The sequence below is a fragment of the Lycorma delicatula genome, chromosome 1 (assembly GCF_047948215.1).
Source record: "Lycorma delicatula isolate Av1 chromosome 1, ASM4794821v1, whole genome shotgun sequence".
In the NCBI taxonomy this organism is placed as follows: Eukaryota; Metazoa; Arthropoda; class Insecta; order Hemiptera; family Fulgoridae; genus Lycorma; species Lycorma delicatula.
The window spans coordinates 57,269,655-57,293,394 of record NC_134455.1 but is presented as its reverse complement, the minus strand read 5'-3'; positions in this window follow the sequence as shown (position 1 = coordinate 57,293,394).

The window sequence follows — 23,740 nt, the reverse complement described above, 5'->3', positions numbered from 1 at the left end:
AAAACCTTAAAGGGTACAATTACAAAGTTTCTTGGCAACAAAAAAGATAGAGATTATAAAAATATTACACAGAATATGTTAGAAAAATTAAAAAAATTAGTCAGTAAAAATGAGCTTAAAGATGCATCTTCTAGATTCACACCTCCCTTTACTGATAATCTTGGTGCAGTAAGTGAGGAGCAAGGGGAAAAATTCCACCAAAGCATGAAAGAGTTGGAGTGGAGATACCAAGGAAGATGGAATGTGAGCATGATAGCTGACTAATGTTTGGTATTAGTAAGAGATGACCTGCTGGGAGAAAAAAAAGAGTATTGAACGAAAAAGAAAAAGGTTTTAAAAGGACTTGTTAGGACACAAATGGTATTTTACTGTGCGTTTTCATTAGTTTTAATGGTATTTTAATATCACTTGTTTCATATCACTTGTTAATAAATTGTAAATTTAATAAAAAATTAGTTTTTCTATTTTAATTTTGAAGCCTTTTTGTGAAAAATCCTTACATGATGGAGAAAAGTTGAGGTTATATTTGGATTCAGCACCCAGGAATACATAAGAATCAGCTGTCAAATTGAAAACAATTCTTTGATCATTAAAAATGCTAGGCCTGTGTCATATTTAACCACTAGCCCACTGGCCTGGTCTAGTGGCTAAACTTGACGCAGATCAGTTCTTTAACAGCTGATTTTTGAAGTTGAAGGTTCTGAGGTTCAGATTTTGCTAAAATTTGGTTGCTTTTATATGAATCTGAATGCTAGACAATGGATACCAGTGTACTTTGGTGGTTGGGGTTCAAATAACCACACATCTCAGGAATGGTTGGCCTGAGTCTGTAAAAGACTACACCTCATTTATATTTTATACATATCATCCTCACCTCGTTGCGGTAGGGGGGTTACTTATTGTTTACTAGTTGAACAGGTGCAATGTACACATTAGGAACAAAAAAAGATAATATTCAGTAGAATATAGTAGGTAGTAATATTTGTTGACTCCATCTTTTATGTTCTGTAAATAATTTTGAAGACTTAACAGTACATCAGAATGAGAGTTTGTAAAATGGAGGTACAACTGAAAAGAACAAGGTTAAATTTGTTCTTGGTATACTGTAAAAAATGAAATATCAATAGTAATGTTGCCTATGCAGTTAGGCTTTTCTCCTCTAAGCAAAAACTTATTTTCTTTGATTGTCTCTGCAGTCTGTTGGTGAATTTTTTGCCATGTTTTTGTTTGATCAGTTTGATTCAGACTGTATTCATGGATATCTATATTAATGAATCTTTTATTTCTATTATTGTTTTCAATTTTTTTTGTTGTAAAATCCAGTAATAAAAATCCAGTTTTAATGACTGCAGTAAAACATGATTTTACATTTCTCTGTTAAATACATTTTTTTTTTTTTTTAAGAATGTGATGTACTGTATTCTGGTTATAGTGTTATTAAATCAAAATAAATAAAAGAAAAATATGTGGAAAATATCAAAGAAGCACAAGGAATCCCTTGATAAGTGGATAACAAATTTTGATATTATTTGTTCTGTTCATGTACAAAATTGCCTTTTATGTTAGGCTGTTAATTACAAATACTTATAAAAATAAAGAAACCATTAAATAATTTCAAATCTTATAGAAAACATCTGTACTGGCTTTATATTTGTTTCAACTCTAATCTTATCTACTTGTGTATGTTCCATAAATTTGCTATTGCTGAAAGAGGTTCCAGACGGAATCCTTTGGATTTTAAGCATATGAGGTGAGTTCAAAAATTAACGAATTTCTGTTTTTTAGAAAGAATTTTATTATTCGTCTACATATGTTATCCCCTTCAAAGTAGTCCCCATTAGATATTATACACTTATGTCAGCACTTTTTCCAATTCCCCAAATAATACTTCTGGAACTCGATCTTTGTAATAGTGTTTAGCGCTTTCAGCTATTCGCTATTAATCTCATCTATGCTTGTAAGATGACCTTTTAAGGTTTAAAGCCCTTTAAGGTTCTCTTTATCTTTGGGAATAGAAAAAAGTCACACAGGACAATGTTTGGTGAATATGGCGGCTGGGGTATCATTACAGTGTTGTTTTTGGCTAAACATTGATGAACAAGCAATGAAGTGTGAGCAGGCTCATTATCATGGTGTAAAAGCCATGAATTGTTTCACTACAAATCCGGATGTTTTTTCAGATTGCTTCATGCAAACAGTGTTGAACTTGTAGGTAAAACTCCTTATTGATTGTTTGACTTTGTGGCAAGAACTCATGATGCACTATGCCATTAAAACTGAAGAACACAGTAAGCATAACTTTCATTCGACTGTACTTGTCGAGCTTTTTTCGGTGTTGGTGATGCAGAATGCCTCCACAGGGATGACTGAGCCTTAGTTTTGACATCATATCTGTAAACCATGTTTCATCACCTGTTATGATACATTTCAGTAGTTCTGCATCGTTGTTCACTTTATTTAGCGACTCTGAGCAACTTCCATTCGCTGTTTTTATTGGAAATTCAACAATTTTGGAACAGATTTTGCTGTCACACATTTCATATCCAGAACATCTTGAAAAAATTCATGGCATGAGCCAATTGACATCCCAACATCATCAGCAACTTCTCTGATTGTGATTCAGTGATCATTCATAATCTCACTTTTTCCATGTTTTCATTGGTAGTTGTGCTGGGGCGTCCGGAGCGCTCGTCATCTTCATCTTCACAACCTTCTTGGAAATGCTTATACCATTCCTAAACCCTTGTTTTACTCATAGTAGACTCACCAAAACTAATTTAACATTTTTAAAACACTGCTACACTTAATTCCATTTTTATAGCAAAAATTTAATACAAATTCTCTGATCCATTATTTATACAAATAAAGAATCACCAGTTGTACCAAAACACGTGTTATCCTTTTGACAGCTGACAACAGACTAAACATCCAATATGGCTAAACATGTACAGATACTTTTCAGACATCTTTACCCATATAACAACAAAAAAATCCTGAGAATCGGACTAATGTAATTGTAAAATTTCAAAAGTTTTGTTACTTTTTGAACACATCTCATATTCTATTAAAATTAATGATTGGACTTTATAATCCCTTTTATTTCATTAGCTTTAAACTTTCAAAATTAAATATCTTTAAAAAAATTACATTAATTGAAGTATTAAAATTATTTTCTCAAATATTTAAAAACGAACGTAATAAAGTTAAGAAGGCCCCTTTTAGAACCATATAACTTAATATATTATTATACTGTAATTAATATTGTACTTGTGTGCTACATAAAAATTATGTACTGTATTATTTGTTAAGTGTAAATGTTATAATATTATGAACAGTTATTTCATAGTAAATAACTTATTGTGCATTTTATTCAAATAACTTGCAGTTAGTTAAAGTAATGTTTTCAAAACTAATCTTTCTTAGAATTAAAAAAAAATATTTGCAAATATGAAAAGATTAAAAAGTAACTTACCTGTGACCAATAAAAATATTATGTATTGTAAAGTTAACGTTTGTAGTGGGAGGGATAACATTGGCCTTTCTCCTCTACAACAAAACTACAAACAATAAAGTACAGTTTTCCCAGAATTATGTTTTGTTGAGTTTGCCCTTTCTCCTTGGCGTGTCTTTCTCTTATCAATGATATAAAGTGAAATAACATGCTACTCCACATGCAATACATTAATGTAGCAGAAATTATTTTTTCAGAATGATATTTCTGTAAATAATTTATTAATTAATTTTTAAGATTAAATTTTAAGAATATATGTGTAGTAGTTAATTTTTATTGTTAATACTTTATTGCTTTCTTTTACATTAGGGCCTGTTAAATTTAAAAGATAAAATATTTTTCTAACTACGTGTGATTTTATTTTTACGATTTGTTTTATTATAAATTGATTGTGATAGAATATGCAGTCAAATGTAAGCAAGGTAATTGATGTACAATTCAGGCAAAATTTGTACTTTGAATAAATTTTAAACTTCCGTAACAAAGTAATTTAAAATAGGTTAAAGTACATATACATAGAATTAAAAGGTTATATACAAATATGCATAATGTTGTGTTAAATGCCAAAACTACCATAATTGTCATAGTTGTAACCTGACACAAGTTACTTCCAAAAATGAATACCTATCCTATACCAGATTTACTGTATTAGGGAGAATGAGAAATGAAGTATTTTCCTGCTACCTTCTTTCCTGAACCAAATATATGGTTGCATATCGGCATGTCATGCCGACCAAATTGCTGGTGATACTCATCTCCACAAATGACATGTATGAATAAGAGATTTATAAATACATTAATAATTTAGTAGTGGACGCCCACCATTAGCACAAGAGACTGTTATTTTAGACCAAAAAACCATTCCAAAGTTTACATGAATGTAACTGATTTAAAATATTTTTTAAACACTTTTCAGCAGTTTGTATAAAAAAAAACTAACAACGACCTGTTTCATTTATGAAGAAAAAACATTATTTTGGACTTTTGGAAGTTTAGAAAATTAAATGACTTTTTTGCCATTGATAGGGAAGTATATGTGTTTTAATGTTTTTAGGTTACAATATAGTAAATATATTATTATACAAATTTTATAACATATAATTAAAGATGGTGTCCTTCGCCAAAAAATTATCTATCAGTATGGAACTTCATATTGAAACTATTTATTTAATTTTTTAGGAGTGTTAAACAATAATTTTTTTTTCGTTTTTTCTAATGAAACATGTAAAGTGAGAATTGGAACTTGTAAAAGTTGCATTACTTAAAAGTGCTACATAAAAATGTAGTAGGAAATATATATAACTCAGTAGCTGTAAGCTTCTGGTCCCTGTGAATTATCTGCAACAAGCATCCGGTCAACCTCAAACACGTCTGAACAGGAAATGCCCGGACATACATAAACAGTTATTGTTAAAAGTCTTGTTGTCACTGCGTGCACGCGATCAATAGCAACTCAGTAGTAATGGTAGTGATCATTTATTTGTACGCATGTGCAAACTATCGCACCCAAACCGGTTTAACAAAAAGTCCGATGCTCATCTTTATTATGTAAATTAGAAAATTATATAAACTGTTTAACTTTTATGGTCAAGTTTGTTAGAAAATACTTTTTACAGATTTTAAATTACATGAGGTTTAGGTGTGTTATGGTTTTATCATTATAACTGTTTTTTGCAATTAAATAAGTACAAAAATAAAAAAAGATATATAATTATGACAGTAGTTTTTTTGTTAATTTTAAGCATTTTTAATTTAATTTTGAATAATTGAAATGTAATTGTGCTATCCATAAAAAAATGGAATTAAAAAATTGAAATCTTTGTTGAAGTGTTATTCATAGTAAAAATAAATACAAAAGTAAATAGCCTGGAAAAAGATATAAAAGAAATATCAAAACCCTAGCTATATTGTTATAAAGGCAGAAAAAAATTAATGAAAGAGGAGTGCTAGAAACAAACCTAAACGTTTTTGAAAGACCTTTCACCAAACTAATAACTGAAACAAACTGAAAGTAATGGTAAAAGTACATATTTTATCTTACAGTAACCATGCAAACCTATTTTGTTGAAGTTTAAAAATGCATACACTAAAAAAGGATATAATAATCTTGTTTTCCAACATTTTTCGTTAAATGAAAATGGTATTTGTTGCTGTTTAAATGAATTCTTAAATAATGTAAAACGTAATGTATATGATTTGGCATGTATGAGGGAGGATCAAAAATTACCTGCATTGCGCTGTATTTTTTTTTTTTTTTTTTTTAAATAAAAATATTTGTAACGTCATTTTTCAGTTTAGTCCCCTTGATTTCCAGTGCACTTTTTTCATCTTTGTACAAGTTTTTTATCCCTTTAAAAAAAGTTTTGTTTGCGTTACAAGCCACACGTGCACCACTTATTTCATTGTTTCGTCAGAGAATAATCGATGGAATGTTAATGTCTTTTTAAGTAGACCAAACAAGTATTAGTCTGATATTCCTGATCTTGAGATCAGGAGTATATGTAGGATGACCCAAACCTCAAAATTGATATTCTGAAAGGTGCCAACTGTGTGGGCAACAGTATATGGATGACTTTCGAGAGTTTTCCTTGGAGTTCGATTCAAAAGGCAGGCTTAGGTTCTCAAAAAGCACTTCATTATAGTGAGCACTCCTTATTGTTGAGCTACTTTCCTGATAATGTTCCAAAGTACCTTTTAAGTCCCAAAAAAACTCTTAACATCAATTTTCTTGTTGACGGTTGACTTTTGAATCTTTCCCTGGTGGGGGACTGTGAATCTTTCCATTCCATATTCTCATACTCATACTCATTTACTTTCTGGGTGGTAATGTTAGACCCATATTTCAGCGATGATTCTGTCCAAGAAATGGTCACCTTCATTATCATTTTGGGCCAAAGTTTGTTTACAGATATCAAAGCGTGTTGTGAGTTTTTGGGATCCTTTCAACAAATTTTAAGGAACTGAAACCATGACACGAATGCACTGAAAGTTGTTAGTTGTAACCGTTTAACGGTGTTCGGCTGTTTTTTCATACGCAACATTTGTGTGACCATTTTTGAATTTTTCAATGAACTCATAAACACTCTGTTGTGGTAAAACACTATTCTTTTATTGCAATAAAAGTCAGTGATAGATTTAGACTTCTGAAACGCTTTCAGATTACAGAATGCTGCTCTTCTTTGATACAAACAATAGTGGAGTGACCATGGTTAATGTTACAGTTTTGATGGTAGAACTGATCTGTCTAAAGAAAAAAATATAACTTTTAAAACTGATTTAAAAATCAGGTTTAGTGAAAAACATATTCTCAAAGGAATGTACTTAAACAATCGATTTCTTTTAAATAAGAGTATTTATATATTTATATTTTGAATTAATTTATATGAAAGCAAAAATTTCAGTCATTTAAAACAAATACTTTCTATTATTTCACTTTCTATTCTTTTGTGTAGGCTACTCAATTCATTATTTTGTATTTTATTTGTCCTGTCGGTTAAATTCATCAAAAAGATTTTGCTGAAATATCCCCTTCATTATTCTTGCTGCTTTGTTTTATTGTTGTGATATTTTTGTCATTTTGAATGATAATATTCTTTGATAATTCATAATACTTCATTTAGTGTCTCTTTGAAATCATTTAAAATATCTATTCTTCCAAAATATTTTATTATAAGAGCAGGTGATGACTAAGGGATTAATCTATGCCTGCTATCTCAAAGGCCCAATTTCTGACCTAATATTTACAAAAGATTGGTTAGAAGTTTAAAACTAGTTTAAAAAAAATTCATTGGATGGAAAATAAATAATGTTTATTATAATGTATGTATTCATTATTATAAATTTTTTTAAATGAAGTGACAGAAACAGAAGAAAGGAAGCTCAACAGTTCTCTATATTCTTATTTATGATGTTAAGCTCTGGGCAGTTTTTTAAAACAAAACTTCCAAAAGACAGATACCACACCACGGTCTTCAAAAACAATAAGCACCGCCTGCTATGCTGATCGTGACTGTCGGTCTCATGCTACACGATGAGTTCCAGGTGCTCTCCTGCTTAAAACAGAACATCTACTGTTTAAAAATTGATGTGTACGAATTCCTTATTAATCAGGACCGGGAACTCTTCGAAATCTCATCCCGCAAAACAATTTGGAACCACTGACAAATTTGCACTTGAAGCATGTGCTCCACTAATCACTCCTAACTTAATCATAGTCTGCTTGAGTAATATAGAAACCACACATTCAGACGTCATTTTGATTGTTGGTTACTTATTTATTTACTTGATGTCTGCATGTAAGGTCATGTTTCTAGTGATAAATGTGTCTCTCTAGTAAAATTTACACGTGAAAGAGCAGATTTACTGAAAAATACATAGTAAAACACGGTCTTGAGGTACCCCCCAAAAACACTACTTAACTACATTAAATAACAAAGAATGAAAATGACGGTTGAATGTAAGGCACTGTTTTCCGCTATACATTAAATAGGAGGAATGTTCGTATAAATACAATTATTTTAGTTTACATTAATGCACATAAAATAAAAAATAAAGAACTTGACGGATGATTCTGTCATTTCCTTTGTTGATTATTTAATATATTTATTGTATGTGAAAACGAGTATTTATTTTGATTTAACGCTAGCATTTTAATGAAAATAAAAAAAATTCAATGTTATATAAAAATTATCTATATTATATATAGGTCATTCATAGAATAAAAACAAAATTTGACCTATGATTTTTCAAAGTTGGTTGTTTTATCACATTACCAATTAATGGCGAGTACGCAACTATGTTTTCATATATTGATAAACAACACGCGATTGTATTAGGCTTGAAATTCTTTTCGGTTTCAGCTTTAATTTTCAAATCAATAACACTCATTTTTACAGATTCATCTTGTCGCGAACACTCAATCGCATATAAAAGATATTTATTTTTATAATTTGAAAATATATACGGCGAGCTAATATTTTTATATGATTTTTGAAACTCTATAAACATATTATACATCATCATACGACCCCCCTGTAAATCTTCAAATGGATATTGATCTGAATTTATCATTACTTTAATATTTTTCACATAACATGAATCAAATTCTGACGCGTCTTTCGTAGCGTTATCTTTCCTATCAATCTGAAAACCTACAATAACATATTGCGGTTTATCTAATTGTGACGATGTTGTCATGTTCCATATCAAAGAATCTATTTGAGGAACTGCTGGATTTTCATGAAGTTCCCAATTTTTAAACGTCATAAGCACCTCTTTATTATCTCTCAATTTTACCAATTCCAACTGATATTCAGGCCCGGTATTTAAATACGGTACAACCCGTACGATTTCTGTTAATTCTAGTTTAGATTTACGATCTGAAACTGCAGCACGTATCGCATTTGTCATTAGTAGCACGTCTCAACACTAATTCTTGTCTACTGTTTATGATTATTTTTTAATAGTCTTCAGCGAAACCCATCAACATTGATAATGATATCCATAATGTAAAATTACCATCATCATCCATATCTATTTTATTGTTACCTTTAACCCATCCGGCTCTTTCAGATGACGAAATTAAAGAATTTGTCATTGAAAGAGCATTTTTCATAATCGTTATGATGCCTACATTTCTTGTCCTGGCTACTTCTTGCGCGTTAATAAGATACTGTCTCGACGAATAGAAATGCACCCGCAAAATTAACCAATGCTGAAGTTGTTGATTTTTTCCCGTTTTCACCCACAAGCTTTTCAGAAAAAAACAACAAACTATTCCCTGGCACAGTATACACATCCGATTGATGTATTGGTATTCTAATCTTTTTATCACGATTATTAAGTCTTTAATGCTTGCGGTATTGTTTATATGTTAACGCCTAATCTAAACGGGCGACTTTTTTAACGTTTAAATAATTCATTATGGAATCTATATAAAAACATTTCAATAATGTATTGGTTTTAATTTTCCGTCAACGATTTCAAATCCTGGAGATTTTAACTTTTTAATGCGTTCTTCGGTCAATGTGTAACGTTTTTTTAACAAAAAACTCATCATCACTTTCAAATATAAAAGGCATTATCTATTTATAGCGAAATAAAAATTCAGTTGCAATAGTTTATTTACATTGTCTTAATACTAACGACATGTTCACTCGTTCACCGCGTAGATTTAATAAGTTATCATTTTCGTCAGTCAACTGTATCACTAAATCATAAATTTCTCTCATATCTACGGGTACAAATTCAATATGAAATTGATATTCTTCAGTCATATCATCCGGATCTACACTTAACGGGATACAAAATACAATCTTGTTTTACATTTATATAACTACCCGAAATAATATTACAGTTTACATGTATTACATTTACAGGAACTATATTTATCATTCGATCTGACATGTGTGTTACATTTGTTTTGCGAATTCTCGATTCCTAACCCAATAGACTACCAATACTACAATTTCCATCTGAAAAATCTATCCATACAGTGCTTTTAATTTCAGTATTTTAATGTATTGCCTTCAAGAAAATGCCTTCGCCTTCAAGAAAATGTTTTATTTTTTCTCATTTCACTCTGTATATATTCAACAATATTTTCAACCTCATAACTACCTGTTGGTATGTTTATGTAATGTTTTTTAGTTATCTCATAATTATTATTTTCATCTTTTTTGACATCTTTATCGAACGCGAAACACAATTTATTGTTTTTATTCTCTTCAACAATTGAAATAGCGTTGGCTGTCATCAACCATTTCAAACCCAGCTCATATTTATCAATCGAAGGGTTGATTGGAGGAAAAAATGATTTCTTAATCGCTAAACTATTACCATCAATTGATAATAGACATGTCATAGCTGCTTAGGAAAAAAATAAAACAAACATATAATTTATTCACATAAAAACTCTAAACGTAATCGCCCTCAAGTTACATCATCATCGGCTTGATGTGTAATGTTATTGTACGTTATATTAGTACTCCGAAATAATTCATCAATTCCGTAGGGGGGTGGGTGAACATTACCTATACTATCAAAATAGTCTACACTTTTATAGTTTTTTTAAAGCAAACCCAATGCGTACCTGTTAAGTTGGGTATCGAGTTAAGAACTGGGCTTCCTTACATCTTCTGTTTGACCTGTGTGAGACGTCTGACAAACTAGGCTAAGAGTAATCAGCACATGAGTTTTGGCATACAGATTAGATGGTGTGGCGTGTACTACAAGACCATTTGTCGGACTACTATTTCTGTATTACAAAGACAAAAAGAATTAGTAGTAAATTCAAACACGCAGTGACTACTTGAATCTGCATCTGCTATAAGACCAGTGCCTTATGGTGAAAAATTGCCTTTACTGCATCCTCGAACACATCTAATGTTTGAAGATAAATCGGAATATGAGGTAGCCACTGAAATTCGACATGAAGACCAAAATTATCCTACTTTTGAAGCAGAATCCAGAATCAAACGTTGTTTGATAACTCAAGTGAATTAAACGACCTTGTTCGGGATGTGAACTTGCAGAAGAAACAAGCCAAGCTTTCGTGAGATGTAGATTGAATGACTGGAATCGTCTCCATATTAAAACTAAACAATGTTTTTAATCGTCAGAAAGAGTTTCAAGATTTATGTGGTAAAGAGAATAGTTTAACGCAGTGTAACAATATTTATGCTGCCATATATGCACCTCATCATGAACATAATTCTACAGAATGGAAACTTCACTAATTCTTCGATAACTAGTTTAAAGACTCCTTTCGCGCAATGGCAATAAATTTGTTTCCGTGCCGTTATCTTACGCACTTAACATCAAACACAGTTATGACAATATGAAAATTGTGTCATAAAAAATTCACGTACAATATCGTTGGACTATATGTTGCGACTTAAAAGTTATTGCTTAATTAATGAATTTGCATTCGTCTACACTAAAGTTTGTTGCATCTTGTGCAAATGAAACAGCAGGGACAAAACAAATCATTATATCAGGAAGGAATGGCCAAAGAGTAGGCATGTTCGCATGGCCGAAAAATGTTGTACATCCTTCACTCGTTCACTCGGAAATGATTCTTCTATCTCCAATCCATATAAAATAAGCGTTTTTAAAAAACGATAAAGGCGATATAAAAATGGTGCTGAATTTCATTATTTGAAAGAAAAATATCCTCGTATTAGTGACGCTAAAATCGAGGAAGGAATTTTTGGGTCCGCAAATAACAAATTTGATTAGACACGAACAATTCGAAGTCATGGAAAACAGGTACCAGCCACAGTGGAGTCCAAGAATGCTCACAGATTAGTTTTGAACGCTAAATAGATATATTGCAAAGAGCCAAATACAAAAGTAAAACGAGTACCACATTTTAGGTAAGTTGAATAGTGCCCTGCACGTATGTAAATTCTTACAATTCCTTCAAAATTTACCTACGAAAAAAAACAATGATGGAGAAAATCTATTTATTTACGTATTTGATTTTAGAGTGAAAAATTCTAATAGGATCACATATTTTGTTCTTTGTAAAAACAGTTTAATTTTATCCCTCAATGTAATTATTACTAATGCCAGTGTAGAATTCTGCGTTAAAATTTACGTGTTATGTTTAAAAACTGCATTATACCAGATTCAAATGATTCAGAGTGTCAGGCGTTTCTCAGAATCGGCGAAATAGTACTGGCATTGCAAGTTAATATTTCAAAATTACTAAAATGTCCAATTACAATGAGAGTCAGCTTTATTTAATTTAAAATTTTTATTTTTATTTTCATAACTATATTTTTTATCGAGTAGAAAATATATTACAAAAATCACACAATTCCTTGAAGCAGTCCTCAGTTTTTCATATTAGAAATATTATTATTGAATGCATTTTTACTACGTGTAAAAATATAAGGATAGAAAATAAAAATCAAATTTAATATATTGAAATTAAATAAAGCTGCTGGCTTACTTCATTTTAATTGGAAATTATAGAAATTTTGAAATACTAACTCGGATGCCGCTATTTTTATATCTATTTTTGAGAAAAAAAAAATCGATTTGGCTATCCAGCAACTAAGTATTAAATCATAACTTTTTCGGTAAAATTATACTTTTGAAATATTAACATTTAATTCCAAAAATATTAAAAAAAGAATAAATTTTTAATTAAAAAGAATAAACATTTTCAATATTTCACATTCAATTTATTCTGTACAGTAAGGAAGAACTTAAGAATGTTTTTTTACGATTTAGTTTTTTGTCAAATTACGGCAAATAGTTGTATATTTATCTGACAAAAAGCCAGATTATATGACGGCTGGAAATTAGATCTTATACAGCCATTGATTTCGATACTGAGTTGTAACCACATACATAAAGCACTATTTCGCATCAGAAAGGGAGATATTAATTTGTTGCTTTACACCATCTGTTCAGTCTTTCTTTAAGACAATAATGAGCATATAAGGTATAAAAGGAATCCATTAAAATCTATTTCTCTCAGAGTAAGAATGTTCAACATGTTCCTGGAGTAGATAAAGTAAATGTATCGTCTGCAGGTCTAAATATTAACCAGGATTTCACTGAGCTTAGCATACTGTTATGAAACACCGTAGAAGGTTGAGTGAAGAAGGAAACGAGAAACGAGGTAACTCCTCATTTCCCCTCCCTTTCTTAAGCGGTAAACTAGGTAAGTTAGGCTTGTTATTTTTGAGAATGATTATGTCGTTTTCGTTAACGACTTGCGACTCAGGTCCCGTACAGTTGTTAATATCATGACAGTTAACCTCACAGATACCAGATTCTTAAAAAAAGTAAGTTTTTAATAATTTATTTAGTTATACAAGTTTTAAAAGCACTAAAAACAACGACAAATAATTTTCTATAAAAATAACTCTTATGGGGAAAAATTTAATTATAATAAACTATGTAATTTGTTTCACGAATGAACCAAATTCTTAACGCATTCTATGTAATAAACACATAATATAAAAGATGATTCACCAATCTTGTCATGATCTTTGAAGGATATTATTTCTCTCTCGCTCTCAATCTATCTATCTATCTATATATTGTCGCCGAATGGCTTCGACGCCACGTGATACTTACTAACCTTATGGTATTCCTGAAAAGGGCTGTTTTGTCATCGATTGGCTTCGGCAGCTCGTTGTAATTGCTAACCTTATGGTAGCGTTGAGAAGGGCTGTTGTTGTTGAATGGCTTCGACTGTTCGTAATTCATAACCTTGTGGAGGCTCTGAAAAAGGCCGTTTTTACGTTAGTTCTGAGAAGAGCTGTTGGGTCCGGAAGCTGGTCTCCGGCGAAGACGGGGAGTTGCGGCTCGTCCATTGAAGTCCGACCGGGCTTTCCTTCAGCGGCAGTTGGGCTCCCACTATAACGTGGCATTGGTGGCCCCCAGAGCCCCACAGTGTCGGGTTGGGGTCGGTCGTCCTTCGCCGGCGCGGCCGAAGCGTTTCTCCCCGAGCGATCCCACGCTGGACCGGCTCCTGCTGCTGAGTCCGTCGGCCAGGGCGATTGAAGGCTGGCGAGCTGGAGCTGGAGCGGGAAGGTCTGCGTCCAGCGGCTCCCTCGGCGGGCCGGCCAGACCTGCTGCTCCGGCGGGGATGTTGGCATCCGTCGGGAGGTCCCACGTTGAGTCGGCTACGGAACTTCTTCTGTCTTCTCCCATCTTCTTCTTCTTGGTATTCTCCAGGTTATGGTCGACAATGAATTGAAAATTCACTTTCATGCACCCTCTTTTATTAGAGCCTGAGAGTAGTGGGGCTGCAGCGCCGCTATGATGGGAGAACTGCGTGGTCGTTTGCGCGGTGAGTGGTCCTTGTATAAGCGCGTCCATATACTGTACGCCAGCTCACATCGTTGCTACCGTTATCGCCCGCCGTAATTAAATTAGGAATATATGTGGTAGCAATATACATAATTGATATAAAGTAAATTATATTATTTATATGTATAATTATAATCAAAATTTTTGAAGTAAAACTCACCGTATAAAATTATTGAATTAAAAATAGAGTAAACTTACTAAAATGTAAATTGTCTGTTACGGAAGAAAAAATACTAGAGAAGATAAATCACGAGTATCAGAATGCATAGAATTATTGAATGTTCCAAGAAGCAGAAAAAATTATCTAGAGTACTAAAAAAGACAAATGTACCTACAAAATCTGAAATTGAAAATGAGAGTTGCGGAAAAAAAAATTAAATAAGTATGATTTTTATTTATCTACCTTCTGTAGTACAAACATCAAATAATAGTAATGAAGTATAACATATGTATACTCTACTTATTGTTTTTTATGATTGATAAAACTGAAAAAACGCACAGTAGTTATGATTTAAAATATAGAAAATTCATATAGATAAGTAATCAGAATTTTTTTTAAGTAGGATGGGAAAAAATGTACGTATACGTTAAATAAACTTGTATAAGTGTTACTTATATTACATACATATATAATTAAAAAATAAAATATTAATTGTGTGATTTGAAGTCACATTTTTGTAATGTAAAACATAATTTTAAATAACTGTTTTTACAAAACAATTACATTTTATTTTAGTTCCATAACATACAATAGTAATGAAATATTTCAAAGAGGATATAGCCGTTTAATATTCTTTTCTTTATTGATTTCAGAAAATGAGATTTTTGCGAGATATGGAAATACTAATATCTCTTAATATCACGTAAATAAAATCTATTATTTCATTTCTAGTACTGTTTTTTGTTTTGAATAGAATCTATTTATATTTTATATCGCAAATGTAAGAACAATTCCCCGCTCAAAACTCAACATTCATTTTTATTCTTTTGATATACTTTTTTGAATGATGAAGGGAAAATCTTGAGAAAGACTCCGTAATTTGGGATTACAAAGCAATGACTGAATATCTGAACTCTTGATATTATTCTGACTGATGGAATTGTAAATCATCAAGATGCACAATGAAGCTAGAGAACCTTATGGAATGCTGTTTGTTAATAAATATTTGTTATATTTTTAATAAAATCTAATATTGTTTGTTAGTTACTAAGAAACAAACTTTCACTTACTTTTTTAAAAAAAAAATTTACACAAAATTTCCTACATAATATCTATTTTTTTATTCATGTTTTCTTGAATAAGAAAATGATTATTTTTCAGAATCTTACACGTATTTACCAAAATGGCAAGCTTATACATATCTACAAAAATCTCCCCCAAAAAACTGAAATCATCCACAGAATGAGATATAATTCTTATAACAACATTATGGAATACGTAAAGCAAAGCAATATAAAATCACTTGAAGGAGAAATACAGTTGCAACCGATTTGTGACTTACACAAATTTTTTGACTGCAGAAGATTTTTGAATAGAAGATATAATGATTTTGATGAGTTGCAACCGTACTTTTCAGCATGGCATTGCAACTTATACTACCAACGAAAATTTCAAGAAACTGAAAAAGTGTTTTCCCTGAATTTCATTGGGAAAAACCGAATATCAAATAACTATAATATGAACTAAAAACCAGTATCAAACTATCCGAATATTAAATTTCATTCAGGTAAGTGAAACGATTTAAAAAGTACTTACACATTTTAAATAATAATTAATCGATGTTAATTAAGCACTTTAAATATTTTACTTCCCGAATAATAATTTTAAATTATATTGATAAGCAGATGTACCTTGTTTAATTCCTATAAAATAAGGCATTAATTAATTGTATAATTACGCACTTATACATTATGCTTTCTAAATAATTATTACCATTTTAAATAATATTTATAAGCAAATATAGCTGTTTAATTTCAATAAAATAAGATGTTGATTGTATACTGACGCATTTTAAATATAGTACAGCCCCGCTATAACTCGGCTCAATATACCGCAGATTATAACCTGTTCCCCAAAAAATATCTGAATATCTGAGAAAATAAAATAGGATGAAGAAATGCTAGTCACCCTACCACTGTATTTGATATCGGTGTAAAACCTACCATAAATCCTTTGAAATTGTCAGCAATACGTCTCTAATATAACATCTGTCAATTAGTCACGATCAATTTTAAAGCCTTGGAATTCCCAAAATTATGATTCAATAAAACTAAACTATGATTCTAATACAGTAATAGGAGAAACTCTTATGATATACTGCACACGATTCATTTCCTGTAACAACGATAAGACCACCATGTGCTTGCTGCCTGTACAAGACACAGTATACGGTATCTAAATGTTATTACATATTGTGATTTATTCCGAGCTGCTTTTACTGTGTTTATCAGTATCGTTAAGTTTTATTACGTTAGTTAATTTAGTAGACTTTGTTGTGTTTGTTTTCGTTCGTATTTGCCTAACATGTCTAAACGAAAAACGTATTATGTAAAGGAAAAATTAGAAATTATTGAAAACGTTAAGGCAGGTCGTTCGAAACCTGTTTATCCCGGGAATCGGTGTGCCTAAAGGTACTTAATAAGTTTGGTATGAAAATGAACGAAGAAAGGATAACTTTTCTTTTGTGTGCCAGTAAGTCAGGAAATCATAAATTGAAGCCGTTGCTCATTTGCAAGCATGCCAGCCCACGTTGCTTGAAACACGTTAATATGAATTCATTACCGGCTATTTAAAAAAATAGTAAAAACGCTTGGATGACGTGTAATATTTTTTACACGTCATCCAAGCAATCCATAGCTTTAATGGAGTTAGCTTTTCGAATTACCAATTAGTATCAGCAATTATTAACAATTACTATCACTGCCCAATAAAAAAAGTTTTTTGAATGTTTTCTTCAATTCGTCAGTCAAATCTTACAAATTTTGGGTTTAAAAAACGAATATGACAAAGAAACATTTTTATTAGCTATAGTTTCTGTGATATACAATAGGTGGAAGTATTTTATTTTAGGATTAAGAGAAAACGATACATTTTAATTACATATACCAATAACATAGAAAGTCCATTTGGTATTTTTTCTTAATGTCAGTTAAATTCTAAGAGTTCTTAATTTACGAATGTATACCTGGCAGTCGGTTGGGTCTGAAGAGAATCATATGGGTGGTTTCATGAGATCGTTGTCTTTTGGCGCTTTCCTCTTGAGTTCCGGAGCATCCCTACACAGAGATCAGCAGTAATCCGCAATCATTGCTTCATTCCAACGGTTCTTACATCTTTGTTCCATTACAGAAATACATTGATGGAATCTTTTTCCGTGTTCATCACTGACAACTACATAAGTAGGAGGGGAAAAGTCCAGGTGTGAGTGGAGAAAATGGATTTTAAGGAACTTGTTGCATCCGAGTTAATGGTATTTTTGCAGAATTACTGTCACTAACTGACTAGTTTTCATCTCTTTTGTTGCCAAAATCCATGAATGACTCCCTTTATGACTTCCCAAGCTTCTTTTTCTTTCCCCTCCAAAATTCGGTCAAACAAAGAATCCTATACAAGTTGTGAATTTGTGGCCCAAAAAAAATACCTTCCTTAACTTCTGCATCACTTAATGTAGGAAATTTGCCTCTTAAGTACTTAAAGGCCTGTCCTTCTTGGTTCATACTTTTGACAAAATTTTTCATCAAATCCAACTTTATATGAAGGGGTGGAAGAAGAACATCTTTTGGACCGCCAGAGGCTCAGCAACGACATTTTTCTCGCTAGAGTTAAGATTTCTTGCAGGCCACTCTGCTTGAACATAATGTGATTTCCTATCCCTACTGTCACATACATAAAAAGCAACAGTATTTAGTGTACCCAGTTGCATTCCTAAGAGTACAGCGATGACCTTTAGATCGCCACAGAGTTTCAATTCTCCTTCATGTGAACTGCATGACCAATAGGAATAGAAGGAAGACGGTTGTCGTTGTGAAGTAATACAGCTTTCAAACTAAGCTTGGAAGAGTCTATGAATAGCCTCCAATCAGTTGGATCATGATTCAGATTCAAACATTTCATCAAGCCATTAACGTTGCAGTAAACAATAAGATTGTTTTTTTTCTCAAAAAAATAAAAGAAAGAAGCAAATCCCTATGACGATGTCTGTACTGTGAGACCCTGACATCACGTTGGAGAAGATTCCATTGCTGTAGTCTTGACCCTAGAAGTTCTGTCTTCTCTTTCGATAAATCAAGGTCTCGAATGAGATCACTCAATTCAGCTTGACCCAGCCTATGCGGTTTATCATTTTTCTCGTCAAAATCACTCATGGGATGTGGAAGGCTTGTTGGGTTCTTCTTTTTCCACACTCTCATCATTTTCTACTTCAAGCTCATAATTTTGGGGTGGAGTAGGAACTGGTAAACTATCTAAATGTGGAATAGGTTGAATAGCAGATGGAAGATTAAGGTACAGTATTGAATTGCTCCTCTTTTCTTCATTGACAATCCTGCCTTTGTAGGTGGAGTCAAACAGAAATAGCAGTATCTGTATTGTTTGTAGGCTCCCGCCAAACCATAGGCACAGCTAAAGCTATAGGTCGTTTTTTATCTTTCAGCTATTCTTGTACAACATATATGTGGAGCCCATGACTTATCCTGGCCGCTACCTTTATACCAAAATAATGCTGATAGGCAGTCATTACAAGAGGCGTCAGATTGCGTTTCTGGGATGAAAATGTTATTTCACCACAAATGAAACAAAAATTATTCACTGAATTTACACATTTTCGTGGAATTTTGATTTAACAAATTTTTCATTTTAAAAGCATTCGAAAATCAGAAAATCTGCACTAATTACAACACAAGTAGCATGAAAATCACAGTCAATTAACAGTAATAATGTTTATAACCTACAAACAGTTTTGTTTTGTCATTTAACAGGTGTGACAACTCCAAAAACAAAATTACCCCCAAACTAAAATCAGGTAAAAAATGACATGTCATTGTATTGTCAAAGCAAGAGATAATCGGTCATTTTTGTGGTGATTTTTTGAATTCAGCAGGTGGAAATACATAAGAATAAATAATTTTTGAACTCGAAACATTTTCATTGTTGGGCAGTGTTACTGATTATTAGATATTAATATCTGAGTTATATTTTGCTAATTAATAAGCCCATTATTAAGATTTAGCATCGATTATTACGTACTCTAAGTAAACGATTCATATTGAAAAAATGACATATATAAAACATAATTCACGTTCCAAGATTATAGTTATATACATTAAAACAAGGAATACATCCAACAAAACAATAAAATCAAATTATAGATATATTTACGTACTTAAACTGGTTAATCCATTTGCAGTATACATTCTAAGTCCTGCATCGTGCGATAAAAGAACAGATTAGTTTTACCGAGATATCAGTCGACTATCAATCAATTTGTTAGTTTACACTAAAATACACAATTAGATGGGCCCCAACTAACTGGAACAAAAACTAACCCTAACCAGTACCACAATGGAATCGGTCATAGAACAAAATATAAACGGGTCGCCCCTCGGCTACCTTAGCTCAAAAATTCAACATTTAATATAACATTTAGGTATGTAGCGCACCCATACGATGGCGGGTATCTACCAAGAGTCGTATTTATTCCCATACTCCGCATACTGTATTTAAATTTGAACATCATACGTTAATTTGGAAAGGGTACAAAATCTTAGCCTACTATTATTTGCGAATTAGTTTTCACTTACGAATTTAACTGCCCCGGGGTACTTACAGAGAATTGCAGGTCTCAATACGGCCTGCCATTGTAAAGTTTCGCCTAAATTGCCGCGGCTCTGGTTAGCCGGATCGAAAAATGTTCACTTAGATAAATCGGAACTGCTTCGAACTTAAAACATCATAAAATTTGAATATTTCTCGTTTGTTCTACTTCACCACGATGTAACTCATCACGTTACGGAGAGAACTCTCTCTTTAGCTGGTCAGTCGCTTCTCGCACGCTTCCCCTGTCGTCACACGCTAGGAATTTGTCATCCGATGCGAAATGACAATTTCCAAGTGTTTATCAGACTTGCGTGTGTATTGCATCCGTTCTCAATCCGCATCGTTTTAACTCGCATTAATTACAATTATTATTATTATACACATTTATTTTCCTAAGAACCAATTTATTTCTTTTTCAATCCATACTATTACACTTTCCAAATAATAATTACGCACTTTAAATAATATTTATAAAAGAAAATATTAATTGAACGCGAAAATAAAATTAATATTGTATCGTTGTTTGTTAAAATTGAACCGTTTAAATAATATCTGCATTTTAATAAAATTAATACCGCGATTTACATGTCTGTGGTGGAAGATATTACTTTTCAATTTAATTTAATAATAATTACGCACTTTGAATAATATTTGTAACCAAATGAACCACTTTAATTTCTATAAAATAAGGTTTTAATTGCATAATTATGTACTTTATATATTATACTTTCCAAATAAACATTACTCATTTTATATATTTTACTTTCCAGTTTATAAAATAATAATTATGGCCTATAAATAATAGGCTGAATTGTTAAGAGTTAAAATTGTTCGTTTAAATAACATTTTTTATATTGTGAAAATACTAACAGCGAAATATGAATTTTTTTTTTGTTACAGTGCTTGACTAACCTACTGATTCAACAACAACTACAACAGTAACAACAACAGCAATAATGAGAGAATATCAACAGTAGTAAGGGAACGCTGTTAGCAGTCTATTGAATACGCACTTAAAAAAAAAATTAATGTCGGTTGCAGTAAGATTTAAAATGGGTCTCTTTAAATAATACTTGTATGTTTTTAAAATGAATACAAATTTATGTGTGGTGCGTTATTTAATATTCTACTTTTTACCTAATGCTCAAAAATTATTTGCAGGTTTAAAATTATCAATCACTTTTGTCTGACCAGTCTGTCACTTCTTCGTCGCGAACTTCAACCTCTGTTTGTAAACTCTTCCTTCATTAGAGGTAAAAAATTCCATATTAAAAAAAATGTATTCATCATAAATCTTTGTCAGCGATTGCATGAATTCAGTTTATAAAAAAAAAATATTAAAGCAAAACTAAAATCGACGGATATGGAAACGCATCATTTATTAAATTCGGTTTCAGATAAACTTCAGTTTGACGTAAATGTATTTGTTTGATATGATTTCAGTCCTGACAGCTTTCCTAAGGTGTGTATTAATTGTCTCGAGATACATGTAAAAAATTTAACAACGATTTGAATACGTTTTACTTCATCTTCCTTCGGTGCATGGAAAAATTACAATAAAGGAAGAGAAAGAATGTACTTGTTTTATGTATTTTGTAGATAAAAAGTGAATTGCAATTAATTTTAAATAATGAAATTAAGAGTAAGCTACAGATTAAGTTCATTAGTGTAAGAGATCAATAAATTTTGTTTAAATTTTTTTCGTGTTCATATTAATATTTATTTTCTTAAATAATAATACATAGAATAAAATTACTGCAACGAAAGAAACAAGATTTTATAGACATTACTGTCATCGGCTGTTTGACAAGTTGAAATCAAAATAAACTATTAATTTTGGTGTTAATTAAAATAAAAAGAAGGAAAAAACCATAAAATAATATAATGATAATGATAAAAGAATAAAATAACCGAAACACCAGACTAAAGCTTATTGGAACAGATTATAATTACAAAAATAATCCTATTAGTACAAAAATGACAATACAGGCCAGCATTGTCCTTCATTTAATGGTAATTATTAATAATTAGCAAAACAGATATTCTTTGTCTCTATTGCGAAAAAAAAATGTACTTAATGCCTAAAAATTATAAAAAAATAAATTAAAACCTTGCTTCTAATAAAAACAAGGAATGGGTCTCAGCACATACTCGTATTTACCTTATATATTATATTCCCTAATTAAAGTTTTTCTATACGTCCATGCTGATATCTAACAAATCCTATAACCCCCCTCCACCAGTTTAGCCAATCTTATCCCGTTAAGCACGGGTCATTTTCCAACAAAATGTTTCATACTATGCATTGAATGAAACTGTTCTCCGAGCCCGTTGAACATATTTTTCCTAAAAAGGTTTTTCTTACTTTCTAGAAAACTGTCAAGCTATCCCTTCCATAACAGAACACCATTCACGCAGTTTCATGTCTCACTCAAATGCAATCATTCATTACTGCACCCTAATATACTCTCAATGAATTTAACGACTATAAGCGGCAGGTGTCTTGCATCGAGTTTTAATGCCTTTAATATATAATTATAATGAAGCTGGAAAAAATGAAACATTAGCTTCCTGCCGGTTTCTTAATGAATCGCATAGTTGTGAGTGGTCCACGGTAACGCAAACAACTTTGTAACAAAAAACATATAGCGCCTCCAATTACTCACACGCAGTATAACCCCAAAACCTTTGTTCTCCATATCTGACCACTGTTCTCACAGCACTGACAGTTATTTTCATTGGGAATAACATTTTTAATAAGGATTGGCGTTCTCCCGAGATACCTGGATTACATATGTCATCTTATTTAATAAATATTATTTAAAGTGTGCAATTAAACTGGAAAGTAAAATTTATAAGTACGTAATTAAACAATTTCTTATTTTATATAAATTAGACTAGTACATTTGCTTATAAATATTATTTAAAATTGTTTTTTAATGTCGTTTCACTCACCTGAGTAATGATGTAGCGCATATAACAATGATGAAGTGTAACAAGACTCCTGGGCGCTAAATTTTTAGGGGCGCAAAAAAAATTGATAAGATGAAGTTATTAATCCTTAGTTCTTAAAAAAAATAAATCTTTTTAATGTTTTATTTTATTATTTCAGTAATTATCACAGCATTATTATTATTATTATTTATAGCAAAACTAATTAATTAAAAATAATGTTTCTCCTAAACAACATGTTTCATTAAAAAAAACAACAGATTTTTATATAAAGTTCGGTCATAGGATCGAACGAGGATCATAGAACAAGACATATACAAAAAACGAGAAAAAGAGCGAATCATTCAGGTCGACCTTCTTCATACTCAACAAAACAACTAGATTTGAATGTATTGTTGATGACGTGTGCGCTGAGGGTCTGCAGATCTACCGGCGCGCCCGCAATGAGTACGTTCATGCTATCAAGGAAGCGGAACTCAAATTTTGGCAAGACTCTATGCGCGAGTTACCGGCCAAAGCCATTGCACGTGCTGTCCAGTGTTCGATGCGGGTTTGGTGGTCGAGACCACACTTTAACATCTGTAGCGACTTACCAGGCATTCTTAAATACTCTGTGTCCAGATGCTCCA